Source organism: Juglans regia, chromosome 2, assembly GCF_001411555.2.
Source record: "Juglans regia cultivar Chandler chromosome 2, Walnut 2.0, whole genome shotgun sequence".
Classification (NCBI taxonomy): domain Eukaryota; kingdom Viridiplantae; phylum Streptophyta; class Magnoliopsida; order Fagales; family Juglandaceae; genus Juglans; species Juglans regia.
In genome coordinates this window covers 16,339,283-16,362,285 of record NC_049902.1, presented here as the reverse complement: position 1 = coordinate 16,362,285, position 23,003 = coordinate 16,339,283, and the positions used below count along the sequence as shown (strand labels likewise).

General features: G+C 37.0%; 1 long non-coding RNA gene across 1 annotated transcript; it reads right to left on the bottom strand.

Annotated features, from left to right (window-relative positions):
• Window positions 1–528: 528 nt before the first annotated feature.
• On the bottom strand, window positions 529–3,411 carry LOC108987134. The gene is made up of 3 exons (XR_001995490.2): window positions 3,077–3,411; window positions 2,837–2,969; window positions 529–2,284 (listed from the first exon to the last, which is right to left on the bottom strand). It is a non-coding gene; the product is annotated as an uncharacterized LOC108987134 (long non-coding RNA).
• Between the last annotated feature and the right edge of the window lie 19,592 nt (window positions 3,412–23,003).

Below are 23,003 nucleotides of genomic sequence, written 5' to 3'. Positions count from 1 at the left end.
TATAATATTAAACCATAATAATTAAGGGCAGGATTTGCACTTTGCGCTTAACTTTTTTACTATATATGAGAAAATAAGCAAATCACGGCAAACTTTTGCATTCATAATAATATTGTAATAGAGTATACTATTTTACTAATACGTACTATCTTAAATTCTTAGCTTTTAGCCTTTAGGTCTCTTAACAATAACTAGTAAAAAAAAAAGTTAGAAATAGGCAGCTTTGTCGGTAAAACATAAATAAATCAATAGGCCCATAAGCATCTCTATTTTGTCAGTCATGATGTTAACTTGTTAATTACTTTATGACTTTACACAATTTACAATGTTACATTTTAGTATTTTACAACCACAATAAAAGTGTGGAAGACAAGAATCCTTCCTCATCAAGCCTTGCAAGACAAAAAAAAAAAACTGATAATCGAAGTACAAAACAAAGAGAATTAAGTATCCTGAATTCAGAGGCACGTACAATATAATCTCAACCCAAAAACCTTAAAAAAAAAAAAAAAAAAAAAAAACCAAACAAAACTATCTTAACTGCCCAAAAAATTGCAGATTACATAAATATATAATGTGTTATCAAATAATTAATAGTTGAATTAAAAAAAAAACGATAACTTTCCAATCATTTGATACATCATATGGAAAATTATGATGCACTGACTCGTCCAAATAAGCACAAATTTGATTTCATGCTAACAAAGCTAGCATTAAATAAAGCTATTATTGGCTCGACATAATTGGAGAATAAATAAAGCTATACACCTATACAAATTTGCTAAAGATGCGATGTTCATGAACAGTATTTTCATTATTAATTTGAATAGTAAGAATATTATTTTTGAATCTGTCTCGTGTACATAGACCCCGTGCCTCTATCATTATCGTATACATATATCTATTGCAAGCAATTCTATAGTGAATCTGTTTTTGTGAAAGAAATTAGGCGGATTGTTAAGTCCACCTATAAAAGGTATTTTCAACCCCAAATGCAACGTTTTTTGAACTCGACAATATGAATAATTACAAACCTTAGGGTAATGTTGTCCTAGAAGAGTTTGAAGAAAATGATTTGCAAAAAATTCCTCCAACTTTGCCGTTTGATACTATGGGTTTTGGCATATAATGAGATATCTGATACAGTACCTTTGCTGCATGTCGTGTAACGTCCCATATTCGGAAGGTCAAAGAGTTAGTTTCTGCTACCTAAAAATCATCTCCAAACAATACATACTCCAATGATTCCATAAAACATAATCTCATTAGTTCAAACTAAACATGCATGTTCCTCTACAAGGACATCAAGGAAACATTCTAACAAAATTAATCAGCAACTCCAAGAAGTCTCAACATCCCAAATACCAAATCAACAAAAATCAAATCTACATAATAAGACTCTCCAACAATCCATAATACCCTTTGGTACTAAATCCACTATGCCCAACTAGTCTCGCTCACACTTCTTATTGAAGATAATTGGGTGATTTATCAATAACTTAGTAAGTAGTAAACATATACTATTATGTAAATATAAGCCAGCTATAAAATGTAGAACAAAATATATTATCAAAATATCAAAGTGAGAGTTAAGAAATATTTATATACAAAAGTCCTTAGGCATAACATAATTGAGCAGCATCATATCAGAATATAAACTATGTTTAACCCTCGTGGTAGGGTTGTGCTATCCCTAGTGGCCAAACCGGGTGGAAAGAGAAGTGAAATCTTCCCTCCATCATTCTTGGAGCCTCAAGTGTGCACATAGGAAAGACCACACAGAAAATCACCTTGTTTCCAAAGTGAATGCACTCAGAAACAAAGATGTTGATACAAACACAATAACATATGCCATAGTTTTACACTAGTGGTAAGGTTGGAACGAAAACAGAAATAAAAGGTCATGCCAGAGTGCATTTCAAATGCAACACCTTATCATAATAGAGTACTGAACATTATATATAGATCATATTTATATAACCATGTACAAAATTTCAGATTTCATATACACTTTTTTTATATAGTTTAGAACATAATGCAAGAAATGCTCGTGTCTACATGACCAATCAAGACATAAAGTATGTTATTTGGTTATTTGGATACAAAGAGTTATGCAGAAAAATGACCGAGGTTGTTTCGAATGTTCCATAATAAAATATACAAGTTTTTTATAAAATCAATCCCAGTCCGTTTAGACAAAGTCTGGTATAGGAGCACCGCTTACCTAAACTTTTCAACTTCTCTGAATTTCCTCATAACAGTGCCAGTAAATAACGATTGTCACCTAAATATAATTAATACAAACTATAAATTAATAGAATAAAACTAGTACATCTAAAATAAGACGACACAACTTCATAACTCCACGATGATAATTCCATGGTTCCAATTCTTCTAACCCTGTTACTACTCAACTCCAAACCACAAAAATAACTTTCCGAACCTTACCCATTTGAGGCATTCACACCTAATTTCTGCTTTCAACTCAACAAACCCATAACAAATATCCAATCACAACTCATCCTCCCTGTCTGAAATTCACTCAACAGCACCTCCACGAAAACAGATCATGATCACTCATACAGACCATATACCATTTGAACCTTATCAAACAACTACTAAAATCCCCAATGCTTGCTTAACCAAGACCTCAACCTCACAATGGCCTAGTTGTACAAATCCACAAATGCCACTACGCATACACTCATATGAAATCCCTCCCAACAATGCCAATTTAACATGCTCAGATTCTTGCCAAATATCCTAAATCCATTAAAATTCCCAACCTTAATCAAACCAAAAGTTAACTCCACACTAGTAAAGTCTAGTGGTTTACCTACTATCCAGCTTGACCCATCTCGAGTTTATGGGTAGGGGTGTGCAATGTACGATTTGGCTTGACAGCGTGAAACTTCCATTTGACTGGGTTATGGTGACAATGCGGTGGAGTTTCTGTCGACAACATCAGGCTGTTGAGAAAGAGTGAGAGAGAGAGATGAAAGAGACAAACAGAGAAATTGAGGGGAAAATGAAAGGAATGGTTGGAGAGGGAGAGAGGGGAAATTGAGAAACTTACTGATGACCACATGCTGGCGGTGTAGGGTTTTGGGATGCGACAGGGATGGCTTGTGACAATTGCGGATTTAAGAGAAAGAAAACAGAGAAACGGACAAAGAGGAGAGAGAGAGAGAGAGAGACCGAGGTAGGAGCTTATCGCCAATGACGGCGTCGTGTGGAAACCTAGCGTGTAAGGGGCGACATCGGTTGACAGATGTGAAAAAGAAAGACCGAGGGGGGAAGTGAGGGAGAGACGAAAAGGAAGGGACAATGGAGATGATTTACAAACGTGGGTCTGTGGTCGGACATCGAGGGCTTGACGAGGGCTTGGCATTGGGCTCGAAGGTGGAAACCCAATGTTGGGGGAGGGGGAGATGAAATGTCGGGACATGTAACACCTGGGTTACTTACCTCTCATACATGATAGATAAGATGCAATACACTTAATGATAATTAGCAGTATACAGTATATCATAATAGAAAGTCAACTTAAGTCAAATAATAGAATAATAGTCATGGTATCGAAAATATACATAAAATCTCAAAAGTACTTTATAATCCATAAGAGTCATCATAGTTGTTATGAGTTTCCAAAGAACTCCCAAAAGAAACACAAGACCAAAACATTAAAGCTAAACATAAAATCATTTTTCAAAAATGGTCCCATAAGATAAGTCTTTAACTTTAGTGAGATGCGGGCTTCACGCGCTTCTCTAAAGCCTGATCTTTTATCCCGATTATGGGATCTCTTAAACTTCTCAATATCTTGTAGTATCTTAGTGACTGCTCGATCAATAGACTCTATGTGGTCCAAGATAGAAGGCTCGGTTTGGCCTATGGCTATTTTAGGCATGATCCTCTCTGGAGGAAGTGCCGTTCTCTTGCGCTTTGTCATTTGCACCCTCTTAGGTTCCTATCACAACTTTTATCATTTCGAATAGGGGAATGATAGTGGAAAAATACAACAGTGAGATTTCGAGAAATCTCAATAAGCAAACATATAACATGTAACTTATATTATAAGCATATAAAAGCAAACTTAACAATGAATGCATGGACACAAGACTTATGCATTTGACCTTTACAAAAAGACATCATTTAAAACATGACTTTCATGACCTTTCTATCATAAATATTCGTTCTTCATTCCATACTTGTTCTTTAACATATGAGCTCAAGGCCTTTCTTCATTCCATACTTGTTCTTTAACATGACTTTCTTGATGAATTTGTATTTCGCATATTTGAAGTTGTCTTGATTTTGAGGATCCAAAGGAATTTATGTTCGGAAGAGTAAAGTGCTTGGGAGAGGCTTTGGCCGTAGTAGGATTCGCTTATGATAGTAGTTTTATTCAACTACCATTAAGTGTTCTTGGTAAAGCATTGTGTTTATGGAAAACATAAATTATCATTATATTGGAGACTTTTATATGGGTAGTAAATCTTGGTCATGAGGACATACATGAAATGTAGGAACAGATCCTTTCGTTTAGAGTCAGAATGATGGATAGAAGAGTTATGCTAATCATAAGAGAGAAAGTCTTAAGTTGAGGTTAATAGTTGATCGTTTATTGAGGTACTACCTAGGAGGAGGAACGATTTGTTGTGATTATGAAGGAGTAAGCTAGTCCTAGACAAATAGAATTCCTTGAGGAAATAGAGAAAATGAATTCAGTTGTGTATGGATTAAATTCTTTCAAATTGAACTGCGTGAATACTCGAAGTTTTAGATGTGGAGAGTATGTTGGTATGACTTGACCTACTTTGTGGAAGGCTTCCAGTCCAAATTGATATGTTCTGAGAGTGAGAGAGTTAAGAATGGTATATACATATATACGTTGTGGATAATTCTTTGAATAGTAAAGAGAATAGTGATTTCATTTAAGCAAGGATTCAGTATCCTAGAAGGTCAGCCTAGAAGTCATTAAGTTTAGGCAATAACCTTTGGGAGTGTTATACCATTATGTTATAGTGTTAGTTTTTTTTTGTGTAACCATTTGATGGTTATAGGTAAAAATAGTGTTGACTACGAGAGGAAAGTGTTACATCAAGAAGAATGTTACCTGCCCCATGAGCGTGATGAGGCATCTGGTGATGGACAGTAGGTTGGTAAGCAACTTCTTATTTTGAGCGTGTTTTATGTTTATACTTGCGTCGATTTCGAGGACGAAGTCTTTTTCTTAGGAGGGGAGGATGTAACAGCCCGTTAGAAATTCATTGGTGGAATTTCTATTGACTTTAGGACTCTCGTGAAAGTCCAACAAGTTTTTACTAATCGACCAATCGCTCAAGTTTTAGTCTGTCATTATAATCAGTGTTATCACTCACTATGGTGCTAGATTTATGAGTTTAATTATTTGAGGTAGTTAGAAGTGTCAGAATGTGTTATGGTCTACGTCATTAGACTCAGTAGATTATTTAGGATTTTATGGCGCAATAGCCTATTTTCATAATTCCGGACGAAACGTTTGTTGGAAATTGTAAAATTATTTTAGGGGCACTTCGAGATTGAATTTCAGTAAACGATGTTCACTATAGGTTAATATGAATATTTAGAATTTTTCAGTACTAAGTTTATTATGTATTTTTTTTGAGTAAATAGTAACCTCGATAAGCGCACCCAGTAGTGTGTTTTCAAAATCACAATGTGAAATGTCCAAATTAGGTTGGATGAGTTTTATTTGGACACTTGACAAGATTTTAGCCACACATAATGAATAGTAGTAGACACTTGGCACCATGAGGAACCATTGGATGGATTTGTGAAGGAAGTCAAGGTGTGAGATCATGCCACCTAAGCAAAGATTTGTTTCATCTAATCAACTAAATTGTGCCAGACCAAAGAATGTTTCAATTATAGTGAAATCCTAAATGGTGGGAATCCAATTGAAACCCCAAAAGCTTGATTGAAACCAAAACTCTAAACGGTTTCCCCAAACCCTAAAGTTGGCCTCCAAACCCTTTCTAACTTGATTTTTATCATTGTGTTTAATCACTTGATTAAATCACTTCCACATGCTATTAATTAATCAAATCCTTGTTATGACATCATTATTTAACCTTTTAAATCTTAGAAATTTGATTGGGCCAATAAAAATTGGTTTTGGACTTGATAGCATCTCAAACCCTAACCAAACCCCATTTAAATCCCAAATTGAGGCCCACTTGGTTGGGGCCCACCAAGGCCCACGAAATTGGCCACCTTGGCAAAGCTTCTTGGAGAAGTTTCCTCCCCCATATGGCAGACCATCCACTGCCATTGGCTGCACCCAATAGTGCCTTGATGTGAAGGAGAAATCCACTCCATCAACCTCCATCTCTCACAGCTGCTACAGGCAGTCCATTCCTCTCACTATTCTCCACTTTATGTCACATAGGCAACTCCAATCAAGGGTCTTTCAAACCCACAACTTGCCCCTCCAGGAGTCTAAAGTCGTGCAAGGCACATTTCATTCCATTTTATCACTTCTTCACCCCGTTCTTAGAGAGAAAACCCAAAAGAGCTCTCTCGGACAGAGTTCTGGGTCTTTTTACGTGGCCATTTTCGACCCATTATAAGTATTTTCGCACAATGATTCCTTCACATAAGTTGTTCGTCTTTTAGTGTAGTTTTCGTGGATATCTTATTAGTCTCATTACATGCTCATTTGATAGGTCCAAATTAAATTTAGCCATGGAAAAGTCATTCTGGGCGTGAAACTGGAGAGTATGATATGTTTTGGAATTTTTGACCAAGCTAATGAACATATCTTGGTCCGAAACTTTTATGGAGTGTTCTTAGCATGTGTTTATGAATGTTTATTGAGGTTTTGTTGCATGAATAAAGCTTTTGATGATAGATTTATTTAGATTTAGAAACTTGAAAACTGGAAGTTGATAAACAATTTTTGTTTTGTGAAAGTTGGAATATTTCGTGGTTTGATCTTATTCCAAAGGTTTTGATATTTTTATATGATGATCCTAAGCCTCTTATATACATGTTAGGATGTTATTTTGAAGATATTTAGTATTATTTTTAAAGGTATAATTTTTCTATGCAAGAGGATTTCGGTTAGACCTAAGATTTGATGTTTTTGGGTTAGATCCATGTTTTATTGAGTTTTAGCCATGTGATTTTAAGTTTAATAGTTGGATATTCTTTAGGACACATTTGTAAACCATGATATGTTTTAGTTTGAAGATCACATGTGTTTAAGCCATGGATCAAGAGATTGATTAAAGTTAGTGGAGAGAAAAGTTTCTGTTTTGGACTAAGTTTAAAACCAAAAACTCCAAGTGTTGTTTTGTTATTTTTGGTGGCTTTTGTTTGACGATTTAAAAGCATGGTTGATCTTAGGATGATGTTATGAATATGTTAGAAGTAAGATTTGATTTTTTTGAAATTCTTGAAGATGTTTTTATTAAGGTCAAAACTTGTGATTTAAGGGTTTACTTTTTGTTAAAAAGTTTGGGTCTTTTTACAAAAAGTTTGGTGTTGATGATTAGTTTTTCTTAATGGATATTTTAAGTGTTTTTTTAAACTTAGGATAGGAAGATCCTTGTTACAAAATTTTGGTTTAATCATGGGTTTTGAAGATGGAAGAAATTGCAACCAAAATCAAGAGAAATTGTCTATGATTGTTTCGGCCACTGTGAGTTTTCCATAGTTGTGATTGGTTTTAAACTTTTCTAAATTTTTATGTGAGTCTAGGACAAAATTTACATGTGGAATGTAAATTTTGGTAATTTTTGGAGTTAGGATGTAAAATCCTTAAGTTAGGAGTAAAATAGTCATTTTCACACATATAGAGGGCAAAATGGTAATTTTATTCTAAATTGTCTCTTTTTACATTTCTAATTGTTAGTAATTAAAGTTCTAACTTTTTAGAATATCCTCTTACAGTTTCTCATGTTTCGCGCTTATTCTCGTAGAATGCGACGATCGAGGTAAGTTAGCTCTTAACTTACTATCAGTTTACTGTATATGTGATGGGTAAGAGAATTACAATTTATGTTCGTATGTTGTTGTAGATGTCATGCCATGCCATCACATGTTTATCTATTACATGAATTATTCTGTCACAAAAATCTTATCTGTTACATAATATATTCTATCACATGTTACTATCTGTTGCAAGTATGTCACATTACGTATGCCATCTGTTATATGTTATGCCATGATACGAAATATTATCTGTTACATGTTATGTCATGTCACGAGATATGTCTGTTAGATGTACTCCATGTTATGAAATATTTTCTGTTACATTTATGTCTCAAAGTATGTCATGTTTGTCATCTTACGTTCACGTCACGTTACGCTACGTCAGGACTTCTGTCTTTTATGTCACGTTCATGTCAAGCCACGTTGCGAAATGTCATGTATGCCAGTTAAGTTACTCATGTCAATCACGACCCTAAGCGCTAGGATGGGGTAATATCCTAGTGAAATCCTTTGTTCATGCTAGAGTATCTAAATAGGTGTGAAATTTCCTGGGCTGACGAAGTACAGTCAACAGGTTGCGAATGGGGCCTAACTTGCTGGTCACCGGAGCGCACCAGGCACTAACGCCAATGGAGCCACACATTATGTTATGTGTGTCTACAGTAAGTGTGGCACAAACAATTCATGGGGCCACAACAACTGTGGAGCATGAAGTATGGGGCCACAATAACTGTGGAGCATACACTGCGTGAGACACAGCAATTGTGACACGTAGAATACGTGGGGCCACAACAACTGTGGAGTACGTATTAACGCACTCACAGTTGGTATAGACACCTGTGTTGTGATGCGGTAATCTACAGGAACACACGGCTTAAGGAGACCCGTGTAGCACCCATATGGTCACTTTATGATTAAGTCTATTGAAAAAGATTCCAAGTTCATGTATTTCACGTTCAAGTCATATTTCACGTTATGTTATGTTCAAGTTTACGTTCATGTCAATCATGGTAACCCCATGAGATAAGATTACTCAAGCATGGTGACCCCATGAGACAAGAATATGTTTCAAGTTCATGTCTATATCATGTTATGTTTAAGTTCATGTTCAAGTTATGTCATGTTTACGTTCACATTTATGTTATGTCATGCTCAGGTTCCTGTTATGTTCAAGTTCATGTTCAAATTATGTATGTTCAGGTCCATGTTATGTTTTAAATTCACGTACATGCCATGTCACGTCAAGCTATATTTCAGTTTCAGTTCAAGTTATGTCATTTATGCCATGCTATAAGTCAAGTTATGTTATGCTTACTTATGACTTTGATTATGCATTCATGCTTTTACTGCCATGCATGTATCATTAACCTGTGTGAAAGTTTTCTATTAACTTGTTGAGATTTGTAATCAAATCTCACTGTGGTAGTCCCAACTACCATTCCCCCCGAATGGTAGATCTTGTTACTGGATCTGAAGGAGGACCGAAAATCGACCAACTGGAAACGGTCGACTAAGCGATGGTGCGACTTAGATGTAGTTGCCTTAGGTTACTACTTGTATTTTGTGGAGTTCAATCTCCAGCACTCTTTTGTTCACAACCATTTTGGACTAGTATTGTGATCTCAGTTGTTTAGTATGTCTTTATGTATGAAGTATGTTGTAAGTATTTGGGATATTATAAGTTTGGTGCATAGTATTGCTAAAAAAAAAAAAAATTATCCGCTGTGAATATTGCATAATGCTAGATGCATGTTAGGAACATTGCATCTTATATGTCATGAATGGGGACAGGTAACCTTGTGTTGCATGTCCCGACGCTTCAGATGTCCGTCTGATTCCAAGCAGAATCTGTGGGCGTCACATCAATGATCCTCAGCTAGGGGTTCACATTCATCACCATGGTTAGGTCCTGCTACAACTTCTACCATCCCAAAGGAATGGTAGTTGGGAATGATAGAGTGAGATTCCTTTAAATCTTAGTAAGTTAAGGTGATGCAAGATATTTCATAAGCAAATAGAATTTGTAACGTGAATGTAGCATTTACACAAAGTCATATAAATATTATCCAAGAGTAAATTAGAAGCCAACTTATAAACTTCTTGAGATATAGAGGTGTGGTGGCTGAAACAAGAGAGATATTCGAGTTAGAACTATAATAGTTACTAAAACTATACACTCAACCATTTGGCATTTGGGTTTTGTTAAATTTCACCAAACCATGCAACTCCATAACTTCTATGATTTCAATTTCTATACAATTCTCAAACCTCTTGAATCAAGTGTATACCATGAAGGTTCTTACCTAGGCCGTGGCATGTGATCATAGAAAAATCAATACCAAATGCTTATGCTATCACTTATGATGCTTCTTATTCAACTAATACTAAATCCTTCAACTTAAGTATTTCATGCAATACTTAATTTATACCTCAACATGATAAAAACATGTTCATAAGTGACTTAGCCATAACATCAAATTTTGAATCACTAGTAACCCGATGCATGCTTGATGATCAACTCATGATATTAATTCAATTCCTAGCATGGCATGTCATAATCAACATTCACTTGATGTTTATAACCTTATATCATTATCACAACCATATAACAATTCTCATGCATACCCTTTAGTTTCTCATATCAATTCTCATGGCATCACAGATTCATGCTTAACATGTTCATTCATCACTTCATCAAACATTGAGATAGACTACTCAACACTTGATGTGGTGCCCCCAGCCCCTACTTGGGATTTGACGGAAACGAAAATGCCGGGACATGCAACACTAGGGTTACCTACCCCTCGTACATGATAGATAAGATGCAATGCACCTATTGATAGCTAACAATATGTTGTGTATCGCTATGAAAAGTAAGTCAATTATAAGGAAATATTAATCATGGTACCGAAACATAAGATCCTATTACTTTTGCATAAAACCAAAAGAGTCAACATAGTTGATGTGAGTTTCTAAAGAACTCCCAAAACACGAGACCAAGCATTTAAAAACTTAAACAGACGATCCTTGCCCAAAAGTGGAATAGGTTAGAACTAGGGTCCCATCCTCAAGCAGACTTAAGAATATTCCCCTAGATGGGCGAACGTCTATCTCCAAACCCAATTCCGTGGCTACCTCTTTAGCCTCTATAGCAGATTTCTTAGCTTGTTCTAAATGCCTTGATACAAAACTCATATCCTGCTTGAGCCTCAACATCTTCTGAGGATCTAGTGATGAAATACCAACATCGGACTCATTGATAAAAGCTACTATCCTTTTGAGTCGATGTGCTGACACCTTAAGCAACTCTAAAGTGGATTGACGGCAAGTCTCCACAGTGAACTCAGCCTCAATTATTTCACTGATTTTGTCCATACTCAAGGGTCTTGAGTACCTGGCAAAACTTCTATCATTCTGAGTGAGGAATGATAGTGGGTAAATATAACAATGAGATTTTGAGAAATCTCAGTAAGTAAACAAATAGCAGATATCATAACCATATGCAGCAACCTTAATAATGGATGCATGGACATGGACTTGTACATATGCTCTTGACCTTTCAAAGACTTTGTATAAAAACACGACTTTCATAACCTTGACTTTTCAAAACGTGCTTCTTCATTTCATAGTTATGAGCTCATAGCGTTTCTTGACTTATAACATATCATATCATAACGTAACATTGGATACCTCACGGCTCCCCTATGCACCGTGTGTTCCCCACTAGTTACCGCATCAACCATTGGCCACTTTGACCAAGGTGACTACGTCTTGACTTTCATATATGGCAGCTTGCATTTCACCTTCACCGTAGGTGAACCCACTAGCTTTAGGTGCAATTTTGCTCCGGTATCATTTTCTTTTAGGTACCATTCAAGATCCGCTGACACTACTTCGTCGACTCAGGGGTATCCCTTCATTTTAAACACTCCTGAGAGGACAGAGGAGTTCCACAAGGACATTGCCCCGTCCCAGCATTTGGGGTCATGATAAAAACTTTACCTTTTAAAAAGACTCTTTTCCTTTCAAAAAGAGTTTTCACAATCCCAATGCATGTGACATGAAAATGGACCTTAGAACTTTCATGAGACACTTGAAATACCACAATGCTTCATTATAACCATGAATACCGAAATGTTCATCATAAAATAAAGCATCCATACATGCAATGCATATCCCATTACAGCTTGAAAATATTAGAACATGCGAACATATTCACTTATAACAATTCAAGGCATACGAACTAATCAAAGGTATACATTCCAATCATCATTATGTAAGGGCCGAAACACATATAACCCTAACCTAACCACACATCATTCGTAACACCTCAATCTTAAGACTCCAATCATCATGCTTCATTCAAGGGGTTAGCTGAAACCTCTTATCTTAGTAAACATGCATTTCAATCAAGTTTCATGAACTTGAAATCTTCTAATGTATTGAACATAAATTAATAAAGAATTTCTCATAGATGACCGAAACCCTTCCTTGTGGTTATGGACAATATTTTCTTGAGTTTAGTCCCATACTAAAACATTTGAGTGACAACCATTCATGCATAAACAAACATGGTAAAAACCAAACCCTAATATGGCATTCTTACTCCCTCTTTCATATCATACGCATCTTCCTCAAACCATTTCCATCATGCTTTAAAATAATCATAACAAAGAAGTTCATAACACAGGGAAGAACATCAAGTTCCAAACAATCATACAAAAACTTAATCAACAAACAAGTTGTAACACCCCCTTCCCGTAGGCTAGGTGTGTCACGTATTTTTTTTCATGAAAAATAAACCCGGCAAGCGATTCTCTAATTTCACAATTGAAAAATAAACTGAAATAATTTATTATGAAATAAAAGGTCTAATAAAAATGTCTTCCCAAAAACATTAAAGAAATAACTGAATAAATTCGTCATAAGAGACACATTTTATTTTAAAAAGTCTGAACAAAACTAAAATGCTCCTTCTACTCCTGGCCTGCCTGCTCGTAATCATCATCTTCACCTGGGTAATTAAAAACATGAAAATAAACTAAAATGAGTCGATGACTCAGTAAGAAATCTATCATAATGAAAACGTAATAAACATAAGATTTTCATAAGAACTTTCATGCTGAGCTTAAAATTCATGACTATTCATGCTTATGCTATGTATGACTGGTTTATCTGAACTAACTAACTGGTTTATCTGACTGGCCAACACACTTAACCCTGTGTGCAAGGTTGTGCACCGGCCCCACATCCCGCTGCAGCAAGGGGAACCGCTGATAGTATTCTAGCATACTATGGTGGACCACGACTGAGTTCGTGGCTTGCACACCACCCTGAAACTGAACTGCATTGGTACCATGCATCTGAATGGCCATCTTATTAACTGATCTGAACTTATCTTACACTTGAAATTAAGATGGCTTACGTGTCTTATACACATGAGATGTATGACATATTACATACATAAATCATAATTTCTGAATTTAAACATGATGCGGAATGACCTGATTGTATGCTATGCTGGATGACATGCTTGCATATGACATGAGCGGTTCATAAATAATGGCTATCGAAGAACTGGCTTGAATAATACATACATATAAGTTAACTGTGATGATCCTAATTTATGATCAAATTTACTTACCTCGATGCGTTTCTCCTTGAATAATACTTCGTAACTTGAGACCTATATTCAATAAATAACTATCACTAAATTGTTTGGAACTAAAATAAATGCTAATATCTTACTTAACTAAATTCGGAATTCTAAAACATAGTCAAACCAAAATTTGCTTAACACTAAAATCAATAATTCATAGTATTTAAATTACTTAAATACAAATAACATATTAAAACTTAGTAGAAATACTTGAGCTATTTTAAATACGTCATAAAACTTAAATTCTTAAAATAACTTTCATTTCTTAACATAATTATTAATTCTTATAAGAAATCTAGTAAATATTAATATCATTTAAATATTCTTAACATATTTCTCTATTTTCAACCTACAACTTTAATAGCATAAATATAACAAACATCTATTAAAAATAGACAGTAGAATCTCATTTAATAAAACGCTCAAAATAATTTAAAAACTCTTACTGCTGAAAAAAATGATATCTAATCTTTCAAATATAATTAACTGTATATATATATATATATATATATATATATAAATATAAAATAATTGGTGAAAGCCTTCGATTAATAAAAGTAGATTTAATCATAATATTATTCAAAACTCATAACATATTCCTTAATTCTTTTTAAACTATAACATAATAATTTCATTAAAGTCTGACTAAATAGGTAAAGGAATATTAAATAAACTATAAGCTCCATAATATACCTTTAAACACATTTTAAATTCTTTAAACACTTTCTTAATAAAAGAGCATTTGACTAATATATTTACTTAATAAAATTAAACTCAACTTGAAAATATTAAGCCCAACTCAACTATAAATGAAATGATTTAATAATATCCATAATTAACATATATAAACTTATGAATGTAATTTAAAACATTTCTGCCAGACACTAGATTAAAAAGGCATATACGTAATCTTATTAAACACTGCAGCAACTGAAATCTAAAAGAAATAAAACTTAAAACCTCAAGGCAACAGAGGCTGGGAGAATGGTAGAGAAACGTACGAGGCAGGGGCTCACCGAGAGGGCTGCAGGGCACGACGGCTCTGGCGGAAGGCGGGGGTCACGACGGCGCGACTGGGGGCTCATCTGTGGTGGTGCGACGCCGAAGGAAGAGAGAGAGAGAGAGAGAGAGAGAGAGAGAGAGTGCTCTGCCACGCTGAAACGCTGCCGAGAGAGAGAGGAGGGTGGCGACGGCAGTAGGCTTCCCGGAAGGGAGTGGGTGCGACGGGACAAGGGCGTCCGGCAGTTTCTGTGGTGGTTGGTCGGTGGTTCGACGTCCCTCTAGGTGGCTACCGTTGAAGCGAAACAGAGGCTTCGGCCTTCACGTCCGTGGCTGCTGCGGCGTGTCCTCGCGGCTGGGGATGGTCCGGTGTCTTCTAAGGTGGCTGGTGGTGGCGTCGGCGTGTTCTGGGCAGCTTGGAGTCGCCGTGGTTGATGGTGGTTCGCGGCACGACACAAGGGGTGCTCTGTTTCGTGAGAGAGAAACAGAGTCATTCTTGTTCTGTCATTCCATGCAACGTTGGTTTCCGTTGGGTCTACGGCACTGCAGGTAGCGGGGCTGAGCATGGGCTGGGCAAGGCTCGAAGTGGTTCTTGGTCTGCGGCATGAGGTTTTCTTTATGCAGAAGATCCAGCGTATAAACATATATATATAGGTGGTAGAGAACACCCTAAAAATAAAACCCTAAGGAAAGAGACGTGCATGCATAGGAGAGGAGACGTGCGGGGCGGAGAGGAGGGAAAACGTGGAACTTAAAATATGAGAGTAGTTATCCTAATAACAATAAAATCTTAAATAATAATAATAATAATAATAACCTAATTATCAAACCTAATAAAATATTTGTGTAATTGTCTCTAATGATATAGGATCGGGATGTTACACAAGTTCACAAACCATATGCATAAAATATCCAAGTACAAGTTAGATGTATATTTACAAAAATCTGAAATGTATTTTTCTAATAGCAAGCTGAAAAATCGTATACAATACAAGTTAGAATCCTTGCTCAAGAGAAACCCTAACCAAGTGTTCATGTGTAGTATTTCTTACACATTTTTCTTTCCAAGAAAAACCAAGTTTTTGAACCCTTCCCTCTTTGAATCTGAAACTTTCCTTCAATACAAACCCTAGCTACTACTCACTAGTGCCGTGACCCACTTTCCTCAAACATGAACTTTCTTCTTCTAGCTCAAGTGTGCGTGTGTGAGAGCATAAGTTCTAGATGAACTTGACTCAAAATCGAGACCTCTCTTCCTTGAAGTCATGCGTGTGTGTGTGGGTAACAAAAGAGAAATTGCTCTCATACCATCTAGGTCTTCTTCTTGCAAGTGTCCCTTCACTCTGCTTACTCTCAAAGGGTAGTTTGGATGGTGAGAAAGTGATGGATACTTAGAAGAAAATGGGGTAACCGAAACTTACAAGAGCAAATCACAAATATGGCCAAAAGGGTTCTAGGGTTTTTAGCTCTTCCCTTTTTATAGACACTCAAGGGCCTTCTTGCATGAAGTAAGCTCATGCATGATTGCCAAGTGGCGTGTAGCCCTACTACCTTCTTCCTCTAGCTCATCATTAGCTCAAGTTGGAAGCCCTAAAATATCTTCTAGCATGTGGCATCCTTCTCTCCCCAACCGAACCTGACTTCCTCTTTTGCCCTTTCTTTTCTTACCTTGATTCAATGTATCTTATGGCTAAATGGTCTTTTACTAAACTCAAATTTCCCTTCATCTCTTACAAATGTGCATGTGTGCCAAGCGGCATGTGGATTGTGTGTGCATTGCATGGACTGCCCAAACCCTACACTTCCCTAGGAGATTTTCTTTTCACCACACTTTTGGACAAATAAGTGATTGGTCAATTATGGCACAAAGACCCTTACCCTAGCCGCCCACTTCAAGGGATTTCTTACACAAAACATCCTTCTAGAAGCCTTGGGCGTGTAGCCTCCCTCTAAGCTTGACCTTGCTCTTTCCCAAGAAAACCTTTTTTTTTACCTACCTTCATGCATGGAAGTCACTCGGCAAAAAGCAACCTTTTTGCTCCCCCATTATTGTCGTCCATGGCCTCTTGGCCTTCCCTTGCTTCATTTTTTCATATTCCTAATCATTTCCTTCTAAGTTCTTTCCCCATAGTGACATGTGTCAAAGGCTTCCTTCCACAAGCAAAGATCTTCATGCATGCTTGACACATGGCAAAAAGCGCTAGCTTTTCCTATGATAGGCGTGTAAGCCAAAACCGAGCTCCTTCTCACCTCTCTTCCCTTATTTTTATCTAGATTCATCAAGCTCTATACATAACCTCATTGGATGTCAAGTACCATGCATAAACCTCAAGTTGGGCATGAGCTCTAATTTTATTGGGCTTCAAAAACCCTAATTTCTTACAAGGGCCGAAACTCTCTTGGGCTCTAAAAAAAAAATTTATACAAAAGCCTAGAAAGTCTTGGTCGTCACACTTGAAGCTTTCCTTCCAAGTACTCGGCTATCGCACTCTTTCTTTCACTCTTTTTGGAATTTCTCTCTATATCACTCAAATTCTTTCGCAAGTAGTGTGAGGTGAAGTAAGGTGTGAGGGATGCTATTTATAGGCTTCATTTGAAGAAGAAGATCATTCAAGAAGCAACTCATGCCATAGGTTACCCAACATCTTACCCCTAATCTTACCATGGTGAATTCGGCTAAGGGTGATGATGATGTTAATGCTTTATTTTCATATGTGCAACTATGGAATCTTATATCTACCCTAGGATGAAATCATTTATGAGTTGAACAAGTTCCAATGAACTTGGCTTGATCATGATCGAATCCTTTCTCTTCTCGAAAACCATTGCCTAAAACCACTAGTTTTCCTCAGCTAGTTCGGTTCTAAGGCCCTAGTAGGTGCAAAATCGATTCCTTTCTCGTGTAAGAAAGAGATGAGAGTGAGGGACACATGTCTTCATGGTGGAAGAGGTGGATGAGAGGTAAGATGTTGGTGATAGCCGAGAAAAGCCATTTGGCTTCTTCCAATCCTTCATTCAATTTCCTTCAAACTTTTGGAGTCAATCAAAGGATTATGTGTTAAGTGATGGTTGAATGCGATGATTCTTCAAACTTTACTTGGGAATTAGGTGGATGGCATGGGAATAGGAGGTGGTTTGTAATCATGTTCATGATGGTGCTTGGTTAGATGCTAGGGGCTATAGTTCCCTCCTTGTATGTGTTTTAGGGATGCAACGTAATGCCTCGGTCCCAGAGTTCCAGGGAGCTAGCTCCTGTCACTTAAAATCACACCTCGTAGTATATATATAGACCCTAATTTCTCAATACACATAGATCCCATTGTTTTAAATCATCTATTCCCAAAATAATTAACTAAGAACACCACAAAGTCTCAAAATAAATGTCAACCTTCCAAAATACTCAGTCAACAGAGCAAAACAAAACTACTTAATAAAGTTCTCCATTTCTCCAAAAACCAAAGAACCATCTTTGTATTTAATTCACTATGCTCACATAGCCTTACCCATGCTCCCTATTCCTGAACTTCAGCTGAAACATCCAAACCAGTTGAAAATATTATGAAGATAATGAGTGAGTTATATACAACTTAGTAAGCATAGAACATATACTAGTATGTAAATATGAGTATTTACAGAGTTTAGAATACAAAACAAAATATTTACTTTCAGAATGCAGAATTAGAACATTTTGCTTTCAAAATGTAAAATCAAAGCATGTTATCAAAACATCAGAGTGAAATTTTCAGAAACATTCTTATTTAAAAATCATTTGGCATATCATAATCTGAGAGATCATCTTAATATCATATCAAAGTATCATATCAGAACAAATATTATGTTTAACCCCCATGGTAGGGTTATAAACCACTATTATACCTGTGACTGAGCCGTATGCCATGTTTAATTCCCGTGGCAGGGTTATAAACCACCATTATAAGCGTGGCTGGGCCGTATATCATGTTTAATCCCTGTGGTAGGGTTATAAACCACTATTATACCCGTGACTGGGCCGTATACTTCTATTATACCTATGGCAGGGTCATATACCAATATTATACTCGTGGTAGGGCCTAACGGAAACAGAATAGAAACATCATCAGAACCAGATTATATTCAGATACAGAATCAGAAATTTATGCCAAGGTTTTTAGATGACACATCATATCAAAACATAATACTGAATAACTTTAGATCATTTCACATGTTCAAAATAACAGAATCAAAACATCTTCATCTAGTCAAAGCAAAACTTTTAGTTCTCCTGAATCAGAACATCTTTATTGAATCAAAACAACATTTTTCAAAAATTTTGTATTCGCAGTTTTCTCTATTCAGAAAATAGTATGTACAAAATTAGCTCATGTCATTGTCTACACTAATCATGACAGAAAATATTTCACTTAACACAACTCATGCATATACAGAACAAACATCTGAGGTAATTTTTAGATTTCTTTAAAAAAAAAAAATGTAAATTTTCAAAGTCAACCTCATTTCATTTATTAATGCAAAGCTAGTATAGGAACCCCGCTTACATGGACTTCTTAACTTTTTTAAAAATTTTCCTCAACAATGCTGAACAATTATTAATCATCACTTATAAAATAGTCACATTACTTATGTAAATTTTCAATCGAAAACGTATTTCGATATTTAAACCTAAAAGACTAAGTTAACCTATTTTAATTCCTCAAAACCTAATATTCTCAATACCCTAAAATCCCATCGCTTCCCAAAATTCATCGATACTCGCTTCATATCTCCAACTAAGACATTAAATTCTAACTTATTTACTATTGAAATCTAAGTATAAAATTTGATAATAGATAATATAATTATATCAAGATATTTTAAAGTAAACAACAAAATTTATTTAATAAAAATAAACTAGATCGTATCTAAAGTGTTTAAAAATAAAATTATACAGTTATAGTTTACTTCAAAATAAGTTTGAAAGAAATCTTTACTTCATAACAATTTAAATCACTTAAATAATTTCTGTAAACATAAAAGTTTTTAGACTATTATGAAATAAAATAGAGCCCATTTAAACATATTAAATCCAATCTCATCAATAAAGCCCTACCCAATTAAAAAATAAGTCCACTATCGTCCAAAACCTTGTGAGCCCAAGCCCACCTTAACAATTTAGGGGTACTATCCTAATTACACCCCAAGTTAAAAGCTAACATGCAGACTACTACATATTCCCGATTTGAAACGAAAACCCTGGGTAGGGATTGCATATGGCAGCAGCTTACCAAGAGTCACTTGTAGTGGTGGCCTGGGTTGGTATCTACAGCGGTGCTGCTGGAAGCAGCGGTAGTGTACTGTGAGAGAGAGAGAGAGAGAGAGAGAGAGGGAGATACTGTGAGGGAAAGAGAGACAGAGAGAGGGCAGTGGGGAGGATCGAGGTGGCTTACCGAGAGCAAAGTGGCGGAGTTGGAATTGAGTGCAGTTCCCAGCGGTACTTTCTGTGAAGGTTATGACAGCGCGGAGGAGCTATCCACGTCGATGGACGTCCCCATGCCGTGGCTAGTGGCTGAGTTGTCCATTCGGGGAGGGCTGTGGATGGCTTTGGGGTGCTCTGTTTTGGGTGTAAGAAAACAGAGGCTGGGTTGGGTTGTGCATTACGGAGTTTCGGTGGTGGTTCTTGCTGCACGGTTGTGACGACAGAAAGGGCTAGGCAACTTGGGAGGGACAACCGTGCATGGTGAGTTCGACGGTGGTAAGAGCAGACGTGAAACTGGGCTGTCCGTGAAGGCTGTGCCTAGTGTGGTCCTCTCCCCGTGAGTCAGTGCCGTGGTCTACGAAGATGTGAATCTACGGTGAGGTGGCGCTCTGGTGTAGTGTTGCTACTGCGACACAAGGCTGCGTCTCGGGTTAGGCCTCCGTTCATGGTAATGGCTGGCTATTTTTCCCAGACGTTGTGGATGGAAAGAGCTACGTTTACTCGGCTTGCTTGGGATGTAAACGGTGATTCATGGCAGTGAGACCAACCGAGAGGGGGGGCTTGGGAAGTGGCTGGTTCGTGGAGCGATGGAAACTTACGAAGAAATAGAGGGGCGAGAGACATAGTTTGTGATGTTGTCGGGTAAGACAACGTGATGTAGTTGTGGAGATAAACAAAATAACTGAAAAGAAGTGGAGTGAAAGTAGATGAGTTGGTGAGAAAAAAAGAACTGATGGAAAAGGAGACAATCGTGGGGAGGATAAATCTGAGAAACCGACGGAGGGAAAGGAGAGGAAAAAATGCAAGAAGAATTGGCACATCAAAACCATGTTGTTCTATAGGTGGTTTGGCTCCTCTAGGGTCTGGGTGTTACATGCAGCCTATTTCTTCATTTCAGATTTGATTCTCTCCTTCAATGTATTCAATTGGGGGCTATTCACTTTCAAAAATTTTCTTTCAAACCTGGTCTCAAATCGATGACCTTACTCTAGGATTACCCGATTGCATTCATTGACGCTTGGAGTGGGGTGCAAGGGTTTGACATGTTGCTAGGGAACTTGACATGAGTTGGCACTTCTTCCTATCTGAAGATAATGTGTAAGGAGTCTAGTTTGAGAGGGTGGAAGCTTCAGTGGCAAGTGGAAGAAAGCAAAAATCAAATTTTATGCTAAGGGTGTCAATCAGACGAGATAGGGTCTTTTGGGTTCCTTTGTATTTTCTTCTTCCATCTCTTGAACAAATAGACTTTGTAGGGTCAAAGGGAGATCTGATCACTTGGGGTCTATTGTTCTTTTTTCTTGGAGACAAAGCTAATAGCCTAATGCGATGCTACGCTTGTTTATTTGGAATGTTAAAGAGTGTGTCGCCCATTGTCCTTTTTTTGTGGTTCAAGTTTCCACATTTATTTAGGTGGTGGGGCTAAGCTTATTTGTAATGCCCTGGATTTTTGCTAAGATTCCATTCGTAATTATTGTGGATATTATTTATCTATTTATTTATTTATTTGGTTTATTGGCTAAGTGTGAGAAGAATTCTTTAGGCCACTTTCTATTTTTGTTGGATTGGATCTTGGAGTTCTAAGTTAAAAAGCCCATAAGAAAAAAATAGAAGAAAAGGCCCATAGGAATTTGGCCCATTAAGGACTTTGACTTTGAAAGCCTCATGTTTACCCTTTAGGCAAGGACATGATGCCACTTGGCTTCAAGAAGGAGTTTTTGGTCATTTTTGGAAAGTCACTTATCATTTAGAACTTTGGGAAAATACAAGGATGACACTTGTCAAGCATGCATTGGATTTCTAGAAAAAAAAAATGGAAGAAGCAAGGGAGGATTCGGCTTTCTAGAAGAGTTGGCCAAGTGTCATGGATGCAAATGAAAGGTGAAGAGTTTTGTCTTGGGAAATGGCAAAATCTTGCATAGGGAAGTGGAACCTAGGCAAGAATCACCTAGGTTAGCACATTGGTGCCACTTGGCAAACATGCTTGAAAGTTTCTAGAAGAAGCTAAGGAGATGGAGGAGGATGTAGGGCTCGGCACACACCTAGGGCACACGCCCATTGCACCTACCCACATGTCACGTCTCGCATGCATACCTCACATCTAGATACATTGAACCTGGATGTAAAAGTGGATGAGGAAAATGAGGAGACATGGTTTCAAGAACCCCAATGGACTACACAAGCACCAACAAGATTTTTGTGCTTTCCAAGGAGTTGTGCACGTCACTCACCCTCCCAAGCACCTCCACCTCATGCCACTTGTTCTTAGCGAAGAGTTCCAAGAAAATTTTGCATAGGAAAGACAATTGTGAGATTTTCTAAAGGATTTACATTGGAAAACTAAGAGACTTTCGGATCCCTAAGCCACACGCCCACTCAAGTTATTTTCTGACATTTTGCCATTTGTCATTCATGCATAAGTAGAGGAAAAAGTTCTAGAAGGGAGTGGAAGAGACAATGCACGAAAATTACACTTGTACCCCTAGGGTTTTGGCCACCACATTGCCACATGTCATGTTTTGCTGAGAAGCATAAGGAAGTGGGAGGGCCACCTAGGTAACATGCAAAGGAAGAAGAAGCTTTTTGCTTAGGGAAGAGTAAGGGATATGTATGGGAAAAGGAAAAGACTCATGGGAAAAGGAAACGATATATGGGAAAAGGAAGAGATGCAAGGGAAAAAGGAAATAGTAAAAGAAAGAGACGCATGGGGAAAGGGAAGGATGCATGGGGAACATGCACCCACATCCTACATGCCTTTCGCCACTTGGAAAGCATGCACAAGTCTACAAGGTTCAAGCCTATGCTTAGGATTTATCAAATGTCAAATTTGCCCTAGAGATTCATTGAATTTGGACCATATGGGAGAGCATACCCAAGGAGCCTTTTAGGATTTCAAATTTTGACAAGATGCCACGC